Source organism: Bufo gargarizans, chromosome 10, assembly GCF_014858855.1.
Source record: "Bufo gargarizans isolate SCDJY-AF-19 chromosome 10, ASM1485885v1, whole genome shotgun sequence".
Taxonomy (NCBI): Eukaryota; Metazoa; Chordata; class Amphibia; order Anura; family Bufonidae; genus Bufo; species Bufo gargarizans.
In genome coordinates this window covers 70,318,710-70,338,236 of record NC_058089.1, presented here as the reverse complement: position 1 = coordinate 70,338,236, position 19,527 = coordinate 70,318,710, and positions in this window count along the sequence as shown.

Genomic DNA, 19,527 nt, shown 5'->3' with positions numbered 1-19,527 from the left:
ACGCTCATGTTGAGGATATGTCATGTTTTGTCTTAAGCGGATTACCTACTCCTCTAGTGTTGGGGCTACCCTGGCTCACTAAACATAACCCCACCATTGATTGGCAAGCGAGGCAAATAAATGGTTGGAGTGACTTTTGCAGAGAGAATTGCCTCACGACATCTGTTTCTGAGGTTTCTACTAAGACTGTACCATCTTTTCTCTCTGAATTTTCGGATGTGTTTTTCGAGAGTGGTGTCCAGGAGTTGCCCCTGCACTGGCAGTACGACTGCCCTATTAATCTCATCCCAGGCGCCAAACTGCCAAAATCACGTTTATACAATCTCTCCCAACCTGAAAGAGTCGCTATGCGTACATATATCTCTGAGAGCCTGAGAAAGGGACACATCCGACCCTCGAAGTCACCTGTTGCCGCAGTTTTGTTTTTTTTGTTGAGAAAAAAAATGGTTCTTTAAGACCTTGTCTGGATTTCAGGGAGCTGTACCGTATCACGGTTCGTGACCCATATCCGCTTCCTCTGAGCCCGGACCTGTTTAACCAGATTGTTGGTGCTAAGGTTTTTTACTAAGTTGGATTTCAGAGGGGCATACAACCTAGTCAGGCTCAGGGAAGGGGACGAATGGAAGACGGCCTTCCATACCCCTGAGGCTCATTTCGAGAATTTGGTTATGCCCTTTGGTTTGATGAATGCTCCGGCCGGCTTCCAACATTTTGTGAACAGCATTTTTCATCATTTAATGGGGAAATTTGTACTGGTGTATCTGGATGACATTTAGATTTTTTCCCTGATTTCAAAACTCATCGGGACCACCTACTTCAGGTCTTGCTGATTCTGTGGGATAATAAATTGTACATTAAACTGGAAAAATGTGTGTTTGCGGCTCCGGAGATTCAATTTCTTGGTTTTCATCTCTCCGCTTCTGGTTTTCGCATGGACCCTGAGAAGATCTGCGCTGTGCTTGATTGGGAGCTTCCTGAGAATTAGAAGGCGCTGATGCGGTTTTGGAGTTTTTCAAACTATTACAGAAAGTTCATTTAGAATTATTCCTCTCTTGTTAAGCCACTCACTGATATGAATAAAAAAGGGGGTAGATTTTTCTTCGTGGTCGCTAGATGCGCTTAAAGCCTTTTCTACTATCACAGAGAGTTTTGCTTCTGCTCCCATTTTGGTACAACCTGATGTCTCTCTACCTTTAATTGTTGAGGTGGACGCTTCTGAGGTGGGTGTGGGTGCGGTCTTATCTCAGGGTCCCTCTCCTGCCAAATGGCAACTGTGTGCCTTTTTCTCAAGAAAACTCTCCTCTGCAGAGAGAAATTACGATGTGGGAGATAGGGAGTTGTTGGCCATCAAATTAGCTTTTGAGGAATGGCGCCATTGGTTAGAGGGAGCCAGACACCCTATTACCGTGTTTACAGACCATAAAAATCTGGCCTACTTGGAATCGGCCAAGCGTCTGAACCAGAGACAGCCAGATGGTCTTTGTTCTTTTCTAGGTTTAATTTTGTTGTTACGTTCCGCCCTGGGGTTAAAAATGTAAAGGCAGATGCCCTGTCACATTGTTTTCCAGGAGGTGGGCACTTTGAAGACCCAGGTCCCATTTTGGCTGAAGGGATGGTCATCTCTGCTCTTTATCCTGATTTGGAGGCAGAGGTTCAGGCAGCACAGGCAGAGGCTCCTGATCTTTGTCCCCCTGGGAGGTTGTTTGCGCCTCTCGCTTTACGACACAAGATTTTTAAGGAGCACCACGATACTGTCCTTGCTGGGCACCCGGGGACCAGAGCCACAGTGGATCTCATTGCTCGGAGATTCTGTTGGCCGGCTCTTCGTAAGACGTTTTAGCAAAATGGCTCATTTCATTCCCTTTCCTGGGTTACCCAAGGCTAAGACGCTGGCGCAAGCGTTTATTGATCACATTGTTAAATTGCATGGCATTCCTTCAGATATCGTTTTTGATAGGGGCACGTAATTTGTTTCCAGATTCTGGAAGGCCTTCTGTTCTCGCCTTGGGTGTTCGGTTGTCGTTCTCTTCTGCTTTTCACCTGCAGTCGAATGGTCAGACAGAATGCGTCAATCAGAATCTGGAGACATATCTGCGCTGTTTTGTGGCGGAGAATCAGGGGGATTGGTGTTCTTTTTTGTCCCTTGCTGAGTTTGCTTTAAATAACCGTCGCCAGGAGTCCTCTGATAAGTCACATTTTTTGGTGCATATGGGTTTTAATCTGCAGTTTGGGACATTCTCTGGAGAGGGGTCTTCTGGTTTACTTGATGAGGAGAGATTTTCCTCGTCTTTGTCATTTATTCAGCAAAAGATTCAGAGTAATCTGAAGAGGATGAGTGAAAGATATAAGCGTGTGGCGGATAAGAGACGTGTGCCTGGTCCGGACCTGAATGTGGGTGATCTGGTGTGGTTGTCTACAAAGAATATCAAACTGAAGATTCCCTCCTGGAATTTGGGTCCTAGGTTTATTGGGCCTTACAAGATCTTGTCCGTCATCAATCCCGTTGCCTTTCGTCTTGATCTTTCTCAGCCTTGGAAGATCCATAATGTTTTTCACAGGTCCCTATTAAAACCTTATTTCCAACCCACTGGACCCTCCTCTTTGCCTCCTCCTCCGATTGTTGTTGATGGTAATCTTGAATTTTTGGTCTCCAGGATTGTGGATTCTCGCATTATCCGCGGTTCTCTCCAGTACCTCATTCATTGGGAGGGTTATGGTCCTGAGGAGAGGATGTGGGTCCCAGTGGCGGACATTAAGGCCACTCGTCTCATCAGGGCTTTCCATAGGTCTCATCCTGAGAAGGTGGGCTCTGAGTGTCCGGAGTCCACCCGTAGAGGGAGGGGTACTGTCACCGCCAGCTCTGTGAGAAGATCTGGCAGACGTTCCTCTCTACCTGTTGTATAATGTTCTTTGTTTTGGTTTCACTTTCTAATCTCCTTTCCTTCTCCCAGCTGTCACCTATTTGCACTAATTGTCTCCCTTTATATTCCCTTCCATACTGCCTGACTTTGTGGTTTATACTTCTTCCTGGATTGTGTTCACTGCTTGAGGCTGCTTCTCCTGATTCCTCAGATAAGTCTGTTTCCTTTATTTGTGTTTTCTTGCTGGATTGATTGTAGGTTACCCTGACTCCATCCGTATTAAGTGCAGGGAGCCGGTGGTCGTGTCCCCTCACTATTGTAGGGTTTTCAGGTGTAACATAGTATAAGGTACGAGGGAATACAATCGTCTACCATTAAGACCTTTGCATGGGCATAGCAGTCAGGGAGAGCTCTAGGGGTTTTATAGGGCTCACCCATATGCTTCTTAGTTTGGGATCAAGCCAGTCGGATGTTTATTTATAAGTTACAGCTTTCTGCAACACCATACGTTACAGTACTATAGGCCCCATAATTTATGTAGTCAATGTACAGAAAAGAACAAGAAAGTATGTGGCTGAAGGTAGATTACACATTCATTGGATATTAATTTTTAGCAGGCCAGTGTACTATATTCCCCAAAAATTATGCATTCAGCCTACATAAAAGAACAAATAAGTTTGTGGCTGGGAGCCAGTGGTCGTGTCCCCTCACTATTGTTGGATTTTCAGGTGTCACATAGTATAAGGTAAGAGGGCATGCAATCGTCTACCATTAAGACCTTTGCACGGGCATAGCAGTCAGGGAGAGCTCTAGGGGTTTTATAGGTAGATTACACGGTCATTGGAAATCAATTTTACAGCAGGCCAGTGTACGACAGACCCCAAAAAAATCAGCATTTAGCGTACACAAAAAATATGTAAGTATCTGGCTGGAGGTAGAGTACACAGTCATTGGATATTATCTTTACAGCAGGCCAGTGGACTACGGGACCCCAAAATTATGCATTCAGCTTACATAAAAGAATAAGGAAGTATTTGGCTGGAGGTAGCTTATATGGTCATTGAATATCAATTTTACAGCAGGCCAGTTGACTACAGGCCCCAAAATGTATGCATTGTACTGAAAAGAATAAGAACGTTTGTGGCTGGAGGTAGATTACACTGTAATTGGATATCAATTTTAGAGCAGGCCAGTGGGCTAAAGGCACCAAAAATTATGCATTCGGCATACATAAATGAACAAGGAAGTATATGGGGGGAGGTAGCTTGCACGGTTATTGGATATCAATTTTACAGCAGGCCAGTGGACTACAGGGCCAAAAAAATTATGCATTTAGCGAACAGAAAAGAACAATTAAGTATGTGGCTGGAGGTAGATTATATGATCATTAGATATCAATTTTTCAGCTGGCCAGTGCACTACAGGCCACACAAATTATGCATTCACCGCACATAAAATAACAAGTATGTATTTGGCTAAAGGTATATTACACGGTTATGGAATATCAATTTTATAGCAGGCCACTGTACTACAGGCCCCAAAATTATGCATTCAACGTAAAGAAAAGAACAAATAAGTATGTGGCTGGAGGTAGATTTTATATTCATTGGATATCAATTTTACAGCAGGCCAGTGAACAAACGGCCCCAAAAATTATGTAATTCAGCATACAGAAAAGAGCAAGAAAGTATGTGGCTAGTGGTAGATTACAAGGTCATTGGATATCAATTATAGAGCAGGCCAGTGGACTACAGGCCCCAAAATGTATGCATTCATCGTACAGTAAAGAACAAGAAATTATGTGGCTGGAGGTAGGTTACACGGTCATTGGATTTCAATTTTAGAGCAGACCAGTGGACTACATGCCCCAAATATTATGCATTCAGCATACATAAAAGAACAAGTAAGTATGATGCTGGAGGTAGATTACACGGTCATTGGATATTATCTTTACAGCAGGCCAGTGGACTACAGGACCCCAAAATTATGCATTCAGCTTACATAAAAGAACAAGGAAGTATTTGGCTGTAGGTAGCTTATATGGTCATTGAATATCAATTTTACAGCAGGCCAGTTGACTACAGGCCCCAAAATGTATGCATTGTACTGAAAAGAATAAGAACGTTTGTGGCTGGAGGTAGATTACACTGTAATTGGATATCAATTTTAGAGCAGGCCAGTGGGCTAAAGGCACCAAAAATTATGCATTCGGCATACATAAATGAACAAGGAAGTATATGGGGGGAGGTAGCTTGCACGGTTATTGGATATCAATTTTACAGCAGGCCAGTGGACTACAGGGCCAAAAAATTATGCATTTAGCGAACAGAAAAGAACAATTAAGTATGTGGCTGGAGGTAGATTATATGATCATTAGATATCAATTTTTCAGCTGGCCAGTGCACTACAGGCCACACAAATTATGCATTCACCGCACATAAAATAACAAGTATGTATTTGGCTAAAGGTATATTACACGGTTATGGGATATCAATTTTATAGCAGGCCACTGTACTACAGGCCCCAAAATTATGCATTCAACGTAAAGAAAAGAACAAATAAGTATGTGGCTGGAGGTAGATTTTATATTCCTTGGATATCAATTTTACAGCAGGCCAGTGAACAAACGGCCCCAAAAATTATGTAATTCAGCATACAGAAAAGAGCAAGAAAGTATGTGGCTAGAGGTAGATTACAAGGTCATTGGATATCAATTATAGAGCAGGCCAGTGGACTACAGGCCCCAAAATGTATGCATTCATCGTACAGTAAAGAACAAGAAATTATGTGGCTTGAGGTAGGTTACACGGTCATTGGATTTCAATTTTAGAGCAGACCAGTGGACTACATGCCCCAAATATTATGCATTCAGCATACATAAAAGAACAAGTAAGTATGATGCTGGAGGTAGATTACACGGTCATTGGACATCAATTTTACAGAAGGCCAATGGACTATAGGCCGCAAAAAATATACACTCAGATTACAAATTAGAGTAAGTAAGTGTGTGGCTGGAGGTAGAATACACAGTTATTGGATATAATTTTTACGGCAGATCAGTGGACTATAGGCCCACAAAACGATGCATTCAGCGTACATAAAAGAACAAGTAAGTATGTGGCTGGAGGAAGATTTTACGGTCATTGGAAATCAATTTTAAAGCAGGCCAGTGGACTATAGGCACCAAAAATTATGCATTCATTGTACTGAAAAGAATAAGAATGTTTGAGGCTGGAGGTAGATTACACTGTAATTGGATATCAATTTTAGAGCAGGCCAGTGGGCTACAGGCACCAAAAATTATGCAATTAGCATACATAAATGAACAAGGAAGTATATGGCGGGAGGTAGCTTTCATGGTCATTGGATATCAATTATAGAGCAGGCTAGTGGACTACAGGCCCCAAAATGTATGCATTCATCGTACAGTAAAGAACAAGAAAGTATGTGGCTGGAGGTAGGTTACACGGTCATTAGATTTCAATTTTAGAGCAGGCCTGTGGACTATAGGCACCAAAAATTATGCATTTAGCGTACATAAAAGAAAAAGTAAGTATGAGGCTGAATTTAGATTACACGTTTATCAATTTTTCAGTAGTCCAGTAGACTACAGTGCCCCAAAACTTTTGCATTCACTGTACAGAAAAGAACAATTTAGTATGTGGCTGGAGGTAGATTAAACGGTCATTGGAAATCAATTTTACTGCAGGCCAGCAGATGATAGGCCCAAAAAATTATGCATTTAGCGTATATAAAAGAACAAGTAAGAATGTGGCTGGAGGTAGATTACACAGTCATTGGATATTACATTTACAGCAGGCCAATGGACTACAGGCCCCAAAAATTATGCATTCAGCGTACATGAAAGAACAAAGAAGTATTTGGCTGGAGGTAGCTTATATGGTCATTGGATATCAATTTTAAAGCAGGCCAATGGACTACAGGCCCCAAAAATTGTGCATTTAGCATACAGAAATTAACAAGTATGTGTCTGGAGGTTGATTACACATTCAATATATATAAATTTTACAGCAGGCCATTGGACTACAGGCTAAAAAAAGTGTGCATTCAGCGTACATAAAAGAGGTTGATTACACGGTCATTGAATATTAACTTTACAGCAGGCCAGTTGACTAAAGGCCCCCAAAATTAAGCATTAAGCGTACAGAAAATAATAAGTAAGTATGTGGCTAGAGATAGATTACACATTCATTGGATATTCATTTTACAGCAGGCTAGTGGACTACAAACCCCCAAAATTATGCATTCAGCGTACATAATAGAACAAGTCAGTGTGTGGCTTTAGATAGACTACACAGTCATTGGATATCAATTTTACAGTAGGTCAGTGGACTACAGGGCCCAAAAATTATACATTCAGAATACATAAAAGAACAAGTAATTATGTTGCTGGAGGTAGATTACACGATTACACGGCAATTGGATAATATTTTTACAGCAGGCCAATTGACTATAGGCCCCAAAAAGTATGCATTTACAGTACAGAAAAGAACAAGTATGTGGCTGGAGGTCGACTACACGGTCATTGGATATCAATTTTATAGTAATCCAGTGTACTACAGGCCCCAAAAATTATGCATTTAGCATACATAAAAGAAAAATGAATTATGTTACTAGAGGTAGATTACACGGTCATTGGATATACAATTTTACAGAAGGCTATAGGACAATAGGCCCCAAAAATTACACATTCAGCCTACATAAAAGAACAAGTAAGTGTGTGGTTGAAGGTAGATTATTGGAATTCAATTTTATAGCAGGCCATATTACTATAGGCCTTAAAATGTATGCATTCAGCGTACAAAAAAGAACCATTAAGTATGTGGCTGGAGGTAGATTGTACGGTCATTGGATATAAATTTTACAGCAGGTTATTGTACTAAAGGCCCCAATAATTATGCATTTAGCGTACATAAAAGAACAAGTATGTACGTGGCTTGAGGTAGATTACACGGTCATTGGATATCAATTTTACAGCAGGCTATTGTACTACAGGCCACAAAAATTATGCATTTTGCATACATAAAAGACTAATTAAGTATGTGGCTGGAGGTAGAGTACACGGTCACTGGAAATCAATTTTACAGCAGGCCAGTGTACTATAGTCCCCATAAATTATGAATTCAGCATACAAAAAAGAACAAGTAAGTATGTTGCTGATGGTATATTACACGGTCATTGGATATCAATTTTATAGCAGTCCAGGGGACCACAGGCCCCCAAAATTATGCATTCAGCGTACAGAAAAGAACTAGTAAGTATCTAGCTGGAGGTAGATTACACGGTCATTGGATACAAATTTTACAGAAGGCCATAGGACAATAGGCCCCAAAAATTATGAATTTAACATATATAAAAGAACAAGTAAGTATGTGGCTAGAGATAGATTACACATTCATTGGATATTCATTTTACAGCAGGCTAGTGGACTACAAACCCCCAAAATTATGCATTCAGCGTACATAATAGAGCAAGTCAGTGTGTGGCTTTAGATAGACTACACAGTCATTGGATATCAATTTTACAGTAGGTCAGTGGACTACAGGGCCCAAAAATTATACATTCAGAATACATAAAAGAACAAGTAATTATGTTGCTGGAGGTAGATTACACGGTCATTGGATATCAACTTTACAGCAGGTCAGTGGACTATAGTCCTCAAAAATTATACCATTCAGCGTACATAAAATAACAAGTAGGTATGTGGCTCGGGGTAGATTGCACAGTTATTGGATAATATTTTTACAGCAGGCCAATTGACTATAGGCCCCAAAAAGTATGCATTTACAGTACAGAAAAGAACAAGTATGTGGCTGGAGGTCGACTACACGGTCATTGGATATCAATTTTATAGTAATCCAGTGTACTACAGGCCCCAAAAATTATGCATTTAGCATACATAAAAGAAAAATGAATTATGTTACTAGAGGTAGATTACACGGTCATTGGATATACAATTTTACAGAAGGCTATAGGACAATAGGCCCCAAAAATTACACATTCAGCCTACATAAAAGAACAAGTAAGTGTGTGGTTGAAGGTAGATTATTGGAATTCAATTTTATAGCAGGCCATATTACTATAGGCCTTAAAATGTATGCATTCAGCGTACAAAAAAGAACCATTAAGTATGTGGCTGGAGGTAGATTGTACGGTCATTGGATATAAATTTTACAGCAGGTTATTGTACTAAAGGCCCCAATAATTATGCATTTAGCGTACATAAAAGAACAAGTATGTACGTGGCTTGAGGTAGATTACACGGTCATTGGATATCAATTTTACAGCAGGCTATTGTACTACAGGCCACAAAAATTATGCATTTTGCATACATAAGAGACTAATTAAGTATGTGGCTGGAGGTAGAGTACACGGTCACTGGAAATCAATTTTACAGCAGGCCAGTGTACTATAGTCCCCAAAAATTATGAATTCAGCATACAAAAAAGAACAAGTAAGTATGTGGCTGATGGTATATTACACGGTCATTGGATATCAATTTTATAGCAGTCCAGGGGACCACAGGCCCCAAAAATTATGCATTCAGCGTACAGAAAAGAACTAGTAAGTATCTAGCTGGAGGTAGATTACACGGTCATTGGATATAAATTTTACAGAAGGCCATAGGACAATAGGCCCCAAAAATTATGAATTTAACATATATAAAAGAACAAGTATGTATGTGGCTGGAGGTACATTACATGGTCATTGGTTTTCAATTTTACAGCAGTCCAGTGTACTACAGGCCCCAATAATTATGTATTCAGTGTACAGAAAAGAACAAGCAAGTATGTAGCTACAGATAGATTACACGGTCATTGGACATCATTTTTACAGCAGGCCAGTGGACTACAGGCCCCAAAAATTATGCATTCATCGTACATAAATCAATTTTATAGCAGGACAAAGTACTATAGGCCCCAAAAATGATGCATTGAGCGAACAGAAAAGAACAAATATGTATGTAGCTTCAGGTAGATTACATGTTTATTGGATATAAAGTTTATAGCAGGCCAGTGTTCTACAGGGCCCAAAAATTATTCATTCAGCGAACTTAAAAGAACAAGCAATTATGTGACTGGAGGTAGATTACACGGTCATTGGAAATCAATTTTACAGCAGGCCAGTAGACTATAGGCCCCAAAAATTATGCTTTCACCGTACATAAAACAACAAGTAAGTATGTGGCTGAAGGTAGATTACACTGTTATTGGATATCAATTTTACATCAGGCCAGTGGACTATAGGCACGAAAAATTATGCATGTAGCATACATAAAAGAACAAGTAAGCATTTGGCTGGAGGTAGATTACACAGTTATTTGATATCAATTTTACAGCAGAAGTGAGTATGTGTCTGGATGTAGAATACACGGTCATTGGATATCAATTTTTCCAGCAGACCAGTGGACTACAGGCCCCAAAATGTATGCATTCAGCATACAGAAAACCCCAAATAAGTATGTGGCTGCATGTAGATTACACGGTCATTGGATATCAATTTTACAGTAGGCCAATGGACTACAGGCCCCAAAATGTATGCATTCAGCGTACAGAAAAGAACAAGTAAGAAGTTAGCTGGAGGTTAATTACACGGTCATTGGAAATCAATTTTATAACAGGCTAATCTATTATAGGACCCAAAAATTTTGCATTTCAGCGTACATAAAAGAACAAGTAATATGTGGCTGGAGGTATATTACACTGTCATTGTATATAATTTTTATAGCAGTCAGGGTTTTTTCAGGCCCCAAAAATTATGCAGTCATCCTACGAAAAAGTACAAGTAAGTATGTGGCTGAATTTAGATTACAGTGTCATTGGATTTCAATTTTACAGCAGACTGCAGGCCCCAAAAATTATGCATTTAGCATGCATAAAAGAAGAAAGTAGTATGTGGCTCGAGGTAGATTTACACGGTCATGGGATATCGATTTTATAGCAGGCCAGTGTAATATACTTTCCATATAGTGCATTTGGGTATTGCACCATTTGTTAGCGGTTATTGAGGTTTTGCTGTGTTACTGCTTCTACACAGAGTGACAAACACTATTGGAACAATTTATTTCTACTGGTGTGATTTACCAGTTGCCCTCCAAAAAACTGATTGAAGCAGGGGTGTTATATACTAATTATATACTTTCTATATAGTGCTTTTAGGTAGTGCAGCATTTGTTTGCGGTTTTGCTGCGTTACCGCATCTACACAGAGTGACAAACACTATAGGAACCAATAATTTCTACTGGTGTGATTTACCAGTTGCACCCCAAAAAAATTGATTGAAGCAGTGGTGTTATATACCAATAATATACTTTCTATATAGTGCATTTAGGTAGTGCAGCATTTATTTGTGGTCTTGCTGTGTTACTGCTTCTATGCAGAGTTACAAACACTATTGGAACAAAATATTTCTACTGGTGTGATTTACCAGTTGTCCCCCCCCAAAAATTATTGAAGCAGGGGTGTTATATAACAATAATATACTTTCTACATAGTGCATTTAGGTAGTGCATCATTTGTTTGCTGTATTGCTGCGTTACCACATCTACACAGAATTATAAATGCTAGAGCCAAACTGGGAAGTTGCAGAAGGTGCGTGTAATTACGTCAAAGGACACATCAGACTTGGTTGAGTGGCTCACTTAGTCTTATGCTTTTGCACCCTCCTCATCCTCTCTATCTAGACCCTCTTCACTCTCTGCTCTGTGCACCCCCAAAGACACCACCACCACCATATCCCCTCCGCTTGAGTCAGATGAATTATTTTCCCATCCATTACAAGACCTTACCGATGCGCAGCCATTCTTAGAATCGGATCAGGAAGTGGAGGTATCATCGGTCGCCACCCAGCAGTCTGACAACAGTTCCCATATCAGCCCATGGAGGGTGGTCCCTGTTGTTCACATCTGGCGCTCCCAGGATGGTGGCACATGGCTCCGCAGTGTGGGCTTTTTTTTAATGTGTCCACTGCTGACAATAGTGTTGCAGCCTGTGCTGTCAACGCATGAGTTGCAGTAAGCCCAACACTTGCCTAGGGACGACCACCTTAAGAAGGCACCTGGCCTCCCATCACCGAGCCTAGTGGGAGCAACACCGTCAGAACCCACAAAGCCACACTCCCGGCGCTCCGCATCCTGCCTCTTCTCCTTATCCTCTCTCCTCCCAGTTGTCCTCAACTCCACCTTCAACCGTGCAGTCGTCGCAGTCATCTGGCAAAAGGCTGGCTTGCTTGCCCGAAATGTTCGATAAAAAAAAAGATGATGATGCTGGATAATCCTCTTGCCCAACGGCTGAGCGCTGGCTTGTCAGAACTGAGGCCATTTGTGGCCATTGGAACACCGCAATGGAAGGTCCCAGGAAGGAAATATTTCTCCCAGAAGGTCATCCCACAGCTATATGGCCACGTTCAGCGGCAAGTGAATGTATCTCTGGCACACAGTATCAGTCCCAAGATAAATCTGACCACAGACACGTGGTCTAGCAAACACGGGCAGGGAAGGTACATAACTTTTACTCCCCACTGTGTGAACCTTCTGACGACCATCAAGCAGGCACCCATATAGATTTGGTGTTACCGCCACGGATTGCATGCAGGCCTGCCTCTTCTTCTCCTTCTACTCCATCCTCCCTCTCCTCCTTGGCTGACTCTTCCTTTTCCGCTGCTACCGTCTCTTCCGCTGCGCCCCCCAAGCTCCCCAGGAGCGATTTGACGTGAGAGGTGAGACGTTGCCATGCTGTGCTATGTGTTGACCTGGAAGTCAAGAGCCACACCGGTCCTGCACTCCTTTCAGCTTTGAGGTCACAAGCCGATCAGTGGCCAACCCCGCTCAATTTCACAGTTGGTAAAGTGGTGCGCGACAACGGTGCCAATCTGCTGAGTGCGCTGAAACAGGGCAAATTGACACATTGCAAGGCACACTCCCTGAACTTAGTTGTGCAGCGATTCGTTTCCAAATACCCCGGGATCCAGGACGTATTGAGGTAGGCTAGACAAATCTCTGGCCATTTTAGAAGATCTTCCACAGCCATGGCTCGCCTTGCTGACATTCAGCAAAGACACCACCATCCCGTCAGACGTCTTATTTGTGACTGCCAGATGCGATGGAACTCCACCTTGTATTTGCTTGATAGGCTGCTCCAGCAGAAACGTGCAGTTAACAACTACCTGTACGAACTCTGCGGAAGGTCGGGTTCTGGGTAGAGATGTCGCGAACATAAAACTTTCCGTTCGCGAATGCGAATTTCTGCAGATGTTCGCGAACGGGCGAATCGGGAAATTTGAAAACCCACAGGGACTCTTTCTAGCCACAGTAGTGATGGAAAAGTTGTTTCAAGGGGACTAACACCTGGACTGTGGCATGCCGGAGGGGGATCCATGGCAAAACTCCAATGGAAAATTACATAGTTGACGCAGATTTGGATTTTAATCCATAAAGGGCATAAATCACCTAACAATCCTAAATTTTTTTTGAACAACGTGGTTTAAAACATCCAGTGTGTGTATACGATCAGGTATGATGTTGTATCGATCAGGTAGTGTAAGGGTTACGCCCGCTTCACAGACATTGACAGACCAAACTCCCATTTGAATGCACCGCAAACAACCACAAACAGTCCATTTGCCCAACTGCAAACTTCCCATTTGCACAAGGTTGGATACCAAGCTAGCCATGTCCCGTTGATGTCATTGAAGGTTTCCTCCTCTACCCAGCCACGTACAACACCAAGGGTCCCCGAAAGGTGAATTGAATTGATTTTTCGAACTGGGAGATGGTTAAAAAAAAAAACGCTTGCTCCCTCACCTTTGTTTGAATCCACGCCACGGTCACTGCGTCTGCGCCTTGCAATTTACTGTAACACCCGATATGAGTGGTATTTTCTGTAGTACTATTCTCATCGGTTTAATCCCTGTTACGTGACATCCCCAATCTGGGATCCATTTATTAAATTGATTTTTCGAACGGGGAGATGGTTAAAAAAACGCTGGCTCCCTTCCCTTTGTTTGAATCCACGCAGCGGTCACTGTGTCTGCGCCGTGCAATTTACTGTCACACCCGATATGAGTGATATTTTCTGTAGTACTATTCTCATCAGTTTAATCCCTGTTACGTCCCATATCAGGGATTGCCTTTTGTGAAAAAAAATTTAGGCCGGGTACCTTCGACTGCCTTCACGGTGACAGTGAATTGATTTTAAGAATCGGGAGATTGAAAAAGCAGCTTGGTTGGTCCTCTTACTCCCAAGTTGGGGCACTGCGCGTGCACGGAGCAATGTGCTGTGACACCCTATATGAGTGGTGTCTTAACTAGTACTATTCCTATCAGTTTAATCCCTGTTATATCCCCTATCCGGGGACGTGTGTCGAATTGATTAATCATTGTCGAATAAACGACATCCTGGAATAATTTTGTTCTGAGCTCTTTACTTGCTTTGTATTAGAATTGATGGGGATTTTTTAAATTGTCTGCATTATTTCTAATAAACTATTAAGAGACTTTATTATGATTTTTTTATTTTATGTATTAAAAACCCATACAACTTTAAAAAAAAATATATGTTTTTTCTATGAAAAATTATCCAGCCGATCGTTTTTAGTCTGATCATAATGAAGCAACGGCCTAATCTGGGGTGTGGCAACACACTCAGAGGTGATGATTGCTTCATTGTGATACGCAAGCCCCTTCACCACAACAAGGTACCGGTCACGAAGGGGAATTGACACATGTATGTGCCTTTTTTTTGCTTTGTTTTTGCAGCCACAGTTCAGCCAAAGTTCAGCACTAGAGGCCAGAAAAATTAGGCATGTACACATGCCTGAAAAATTAAGTATTGTTGCAGCCAACTGTCAGTCCCTTCGGGATCCATGCCTCATTCATCTTAATGAAGGTGAGGTAATAACACTTTTTTGACCAAGGCGACTTCTTTTGTCAGTGACAATGCCTCCTGCTGCACTGAAGGTCCTTTCTGACAGGACACTTGAAGCGGGGCAGGCCAGAAGTTCTATCACAAACTGGGATAGCTCAGGCCACAGGTCAAGCCTGCACACCCAGTAGTCAAGGGGTTCATCGCTCCTCAGAGTGTCGATATCTGCTGTTAAGGTGAGGTAGTCTGCTACCTGTCGGTTGAGTTCTCTGAGGGTGGACCCCAAAGGGCTGTGGCGATGTGTAGGACTTAAAAAGCTCTGCATGTCCTCCATCAACAACACATCTGTAAAGCGTCCTGTCCTTGCCGCCATGGTCGTGGTAGGAGGATTACTTTCACCTCTTCCCCAGTTAGATTCCCGTTGTGCTGTGACATCCCCCTTATAAGCTGTGTAAAAGATATTTTTTAGTTTGGTTTTGAACTGCTGCATCCTTTCTGACTGTCGGTAATTTGGTAACATTTCCGCGACTTTCTGCTTATACTGGGGGTCTAGTAGCGTGGCCACCCAGTACAGGTCGTTCTCCTTCATACTTTTTATACGAGGGTCCCTCAACAGACATGACAGCATGAAAGACCCCATTTGCACAAGGTTGGATGCCGAGCTTCTCATTTCCCGTTCCTCGTCCTCACTGATGTCACTGACGGTCTGTTCTTCCCCCCAGCCACGTACAACACCACGGGTCCCAGATAGGTGACAACAACGAGCACCCTGGTGGGATGCCTGCTGTGGTTGGTCTTCATCCTCCTCAAAGCCACATTCCTCCTCTGACTCCTTATCATGGATGGTGTAACAGAAGACTTAGACACAAATGAAGATCCGACTGACTTGATCCAAAACTAAGGAACAGGAGGGTAAGCCCTGTAAAAGCCCTATCTCTCTCCCTTACTGCTCAGCCTATGCAAAAATCTCAATGGTAGAAAATTGCATATCCTCGTTTCTCGACTGTATGCACCTGAACACCCTATAATAGTGAGGGGACACGACCACCGGCTCCCTACACTTAATACGGAGGGAGTCAGGGTCTCCTAGGATCAAGCCCACAGACAAACAGAAATAAAGAAAACAGACTTATCTTGTGGATGCAGTAGTAACAGCTTCTAGCATCAGCACACTCCAGGAAGTTGTATAAACCGCAAAGTGATGCAGTATGAGAAGGGATTTAAAGGGATGCAATCAGTGCAACTACAAGACAGCTGAGAGAGGCTAACGAGATGAGAAAACGAAAGCAAAACAAAAGGAACCTCAAGCAGGAGGTTCTGAAGCACATCTGTCAGAGCTTCTCAGATGTCTGGTGGTGACAGTACCCCTCCTTCTACGAGTGGACTCCGGACACTCAGAGCCCCCCTTCTCAGGATGAGACCTATGGAAAGCCCTGATGAGATGAGTGGCCTTAATGTCCGTCACTGGGACCCACATCCTCTCCTCAGGACCATAACCCTCCCAATAAACGAGGTATTGGAGAGAACCGCGGACAACACGAGAATCCACAATCCTAGAGACCTGAAATTCAAGATTACCATCAACCACAATCGGAGGAGGAGGCAAAGACGAGGGTACAATGGGTTGGACATAAGGTTTTAATAAGGACTTATGAAAAACATTATGGATCTTCCAAGTCTGAGGAAGATCATGTAGGCAACAGGATTGATGTAGGCAACAGGATTGATGACGGACAAGATTTTGTAAGGCCCAATAAACTTAGGACCCAACTTCCAGGAGGGTACCTTCAATTTGATATTCTTAGTAGACAACCACACCAGATCACCAACATTCAGGTCTGGACCAGGCACACGTCTCTTATCCGCGACACGCTTATATCTCTCACTCATGCTCTTTAGATTATCCTGAATCTTTTGCCAAATAGATGACAAAGACGAGGAGAATCTGTCCTCATCAGGGTAAACCAGTAAGACCCCTCTCCAGAGAATGTCCCAAACTGCGGATGAAACCCATATGCACCAAAAAATGGTGACTTATCAGAGGATTCCTGACGACGGTTATTTAAAGCAAACGCAGCAAGGGACAAAAAAGAACACCAATCCTCCTGATTCTCCGCCACAAAACAGCGCAGATATGTCTCCAGATTCTGATTGACGCGCTCTGTCTGGCCATTCGACTGCGGGTGGAAAGCAGAAGAGAATGACAACCGAACCCCCAAGCGAGAACAGAAAGCCTTCCAGAATCTGGAAACAAACTGCGTGCCCCTATCAGAGACTGTGTCTGAAGGAATACCATGCAATTTGACAATGTGATCAATAAATGCCTGCGCCAGCGTCTTAGCATTGGGCAAGCCAGGAAAAGGAATGAAATGCACCATTTTGCTAAAACGGTCCACCACCACCAGAATCACAGTCTTCCCCGAGGAACGAGGCAGGTCCGTAATAATGTCCATGGACAGGAAGGAATGGGTAACGGAAGAAGAGGACCTGATGGCCGTGAATGAGGGACTTTGGCACGAGCGCAGGTCTCGCAGGCTGCCACAAAACCCTCAACCGACTTACGAAGCGCCGGCCACCAGAATCTCCGAGCGATGAGATCCACTGTGGCTCTTGCCCCCGGGTGCCCAGCAAGGACAGTATCGTGGTGCTCCTTAAAAATCTTGTGTCTTAAAGAGAGAGGCACAAGCAACCTCCCAGGAGGACAAAGATCAGGAGCCTCTGACTGGGCTACCTGAACCTCTGCCTTCAATTCAGGATAAAGAGCAGTGACCACCACACCTTCAGCCAAAATGGGACCCGGGTCTTCAAAATTCCCACCTCCCGGAAAACAACGTGACAGGGCATCCGCCTTCACATTCTTAACCCCAGGGCGGAACGTGACAACAAAATTAAACCTTGAAAAGAACAAAGACCATCTGGCCTGTCTCGGGTTCAGACGCTTGGCTGACTCCAAGTAGGCCAGATTCTTATGGTCAGTAAACACGGTAATAGGGTGTCTGGCTCCCTCTAGCCAATGGCGCCATTCCTCAAAAGCTAACTTGATGGCCAACAACTCCCTATCTCCCACATCGTAATTTCTCTCTGCGGAGAAGAGTTTCTTCGAGAAAAAGGCACACGGTCGCCATTTGGCAGGAGAGGGACCCTGAGACAAGACCGCACCCACACCCACCTCAGAAGCGTCCACCTCAACTATGAAGGGCAGAGAGATATCAGGTTGTACCAAGATGGGAGCAGAAGCAAAACTCTCCTTGATACTAGAAAAGGCCTTACGCGCCTTTCTACCCCCTTTCTAGTCATATCAGTGAGTGGTTTGACAACAGAGGAATAATTCAAAATAAACTTCCTGTAATAATTGGCAAAACCCAAAAAACGCATCAGCACCTTCTGATTCTCAGGAAGCTCCCACTCACGCAGAGCGCGACCTTCTCGGGGTCCATGCGAAAACCAGAAGCTGAGAGAAGAAACCCCTGAAATTGAATTTCTGGAACCGCAAACACACATTTTTCCAGTTTAGCGTACAATTTATTCTCCCGCAGGATGAGCAAGACCTGACGTAGGTGGTCCTTATGAGTTTTGAAATCAGGAGAAAAAATCTAAATGTCATCTAGATACACTAATACAAATTTCCCCATTAAATGATAAAAAAATGCTGTTTACAAAATGCTGAAAGACGGCTGGAGCATTCATCAAATCAAAAGGCATAACCAAATTCTCAAAATGGCCCTCAGAGGTATTGAAGGCTGTCTTCCATTCGTCTCTTTTCTCTGACCCTGACCAGGTTGTATGCCCCTCTTAGATCCAACTTGGAAAAAACTTTAGCAAACTCTTAACAATCTGGTTAAACAGGTCTGGGATCAGAGGAAGCGGATAAGGGTCACGAATTGTGATACTGTTCAGCTCCCTGAAATCCAGACGTGGTCTTAAAGAACCATCTTTTTTCTTAACAAAGAATAAACCAGCGGCGACAGGTGACTTTGAGGGTCGTATGTGTCCCTTTCTCAGACTCTCAGAGATACAAGCACGCATAGCGACCCTTTCAGGTTGGGAGATATTGTATAAACGAGATTTAGGCAGCTTGGCGCCTGGGGTGAGATTAATAGGGCAATCGTACTCCCTGTGAGGGGGCAAGTCCTGAACACCACTCTCAGAAAACACATCCGAAAATTCTGAGAGAAAAGATGGTACCGTCTTAGTAGAAACCTCAGAAACAGATGTCGTGAGGCAATTCTCTCTGCAAAAGTCACTCCAACCATTTATTTGCCTCGCTTGCCAATCAATGGTGGGGTTATGTTTAGTGAGCCAGGGTAGCCCCAACACTAGAGGAGTAGGCAACCCGCTTAGGACGAAACATGACACATCCTCAAATTGAGTATCACTCACAATCAAACGGATATTGCGAACTATGCCCTTTAACGATTTCTGAGAAAGTGGAATGGAATCAATAGCAAAAACAGGTATATCCTTTCCCAAAGTACATACCTGGAAACCATGAGTTATAGCAAATTGATTATCAATGAGATTGACAGCTGCTCCACTATCTACAAAAATCTCACAAAAAATGTTCATGCTCTCTAGCGCCACCCTGGCAGGTAGGACAAATCGGGAACTACAAGCAAACGGAAAAGCTTCAATTTCCGCATCAACCTTGCCAATAGTAACAGATGGAATGTTTTTAGAGGATTTTTTTCTTTTTGTTTCTTTATTACTCTCAAAAAACTGCCTGAATCTCCTAGAGGGACAAACATTTGCCAAATGATTTATACCTCCACAACAGAAACAAACCT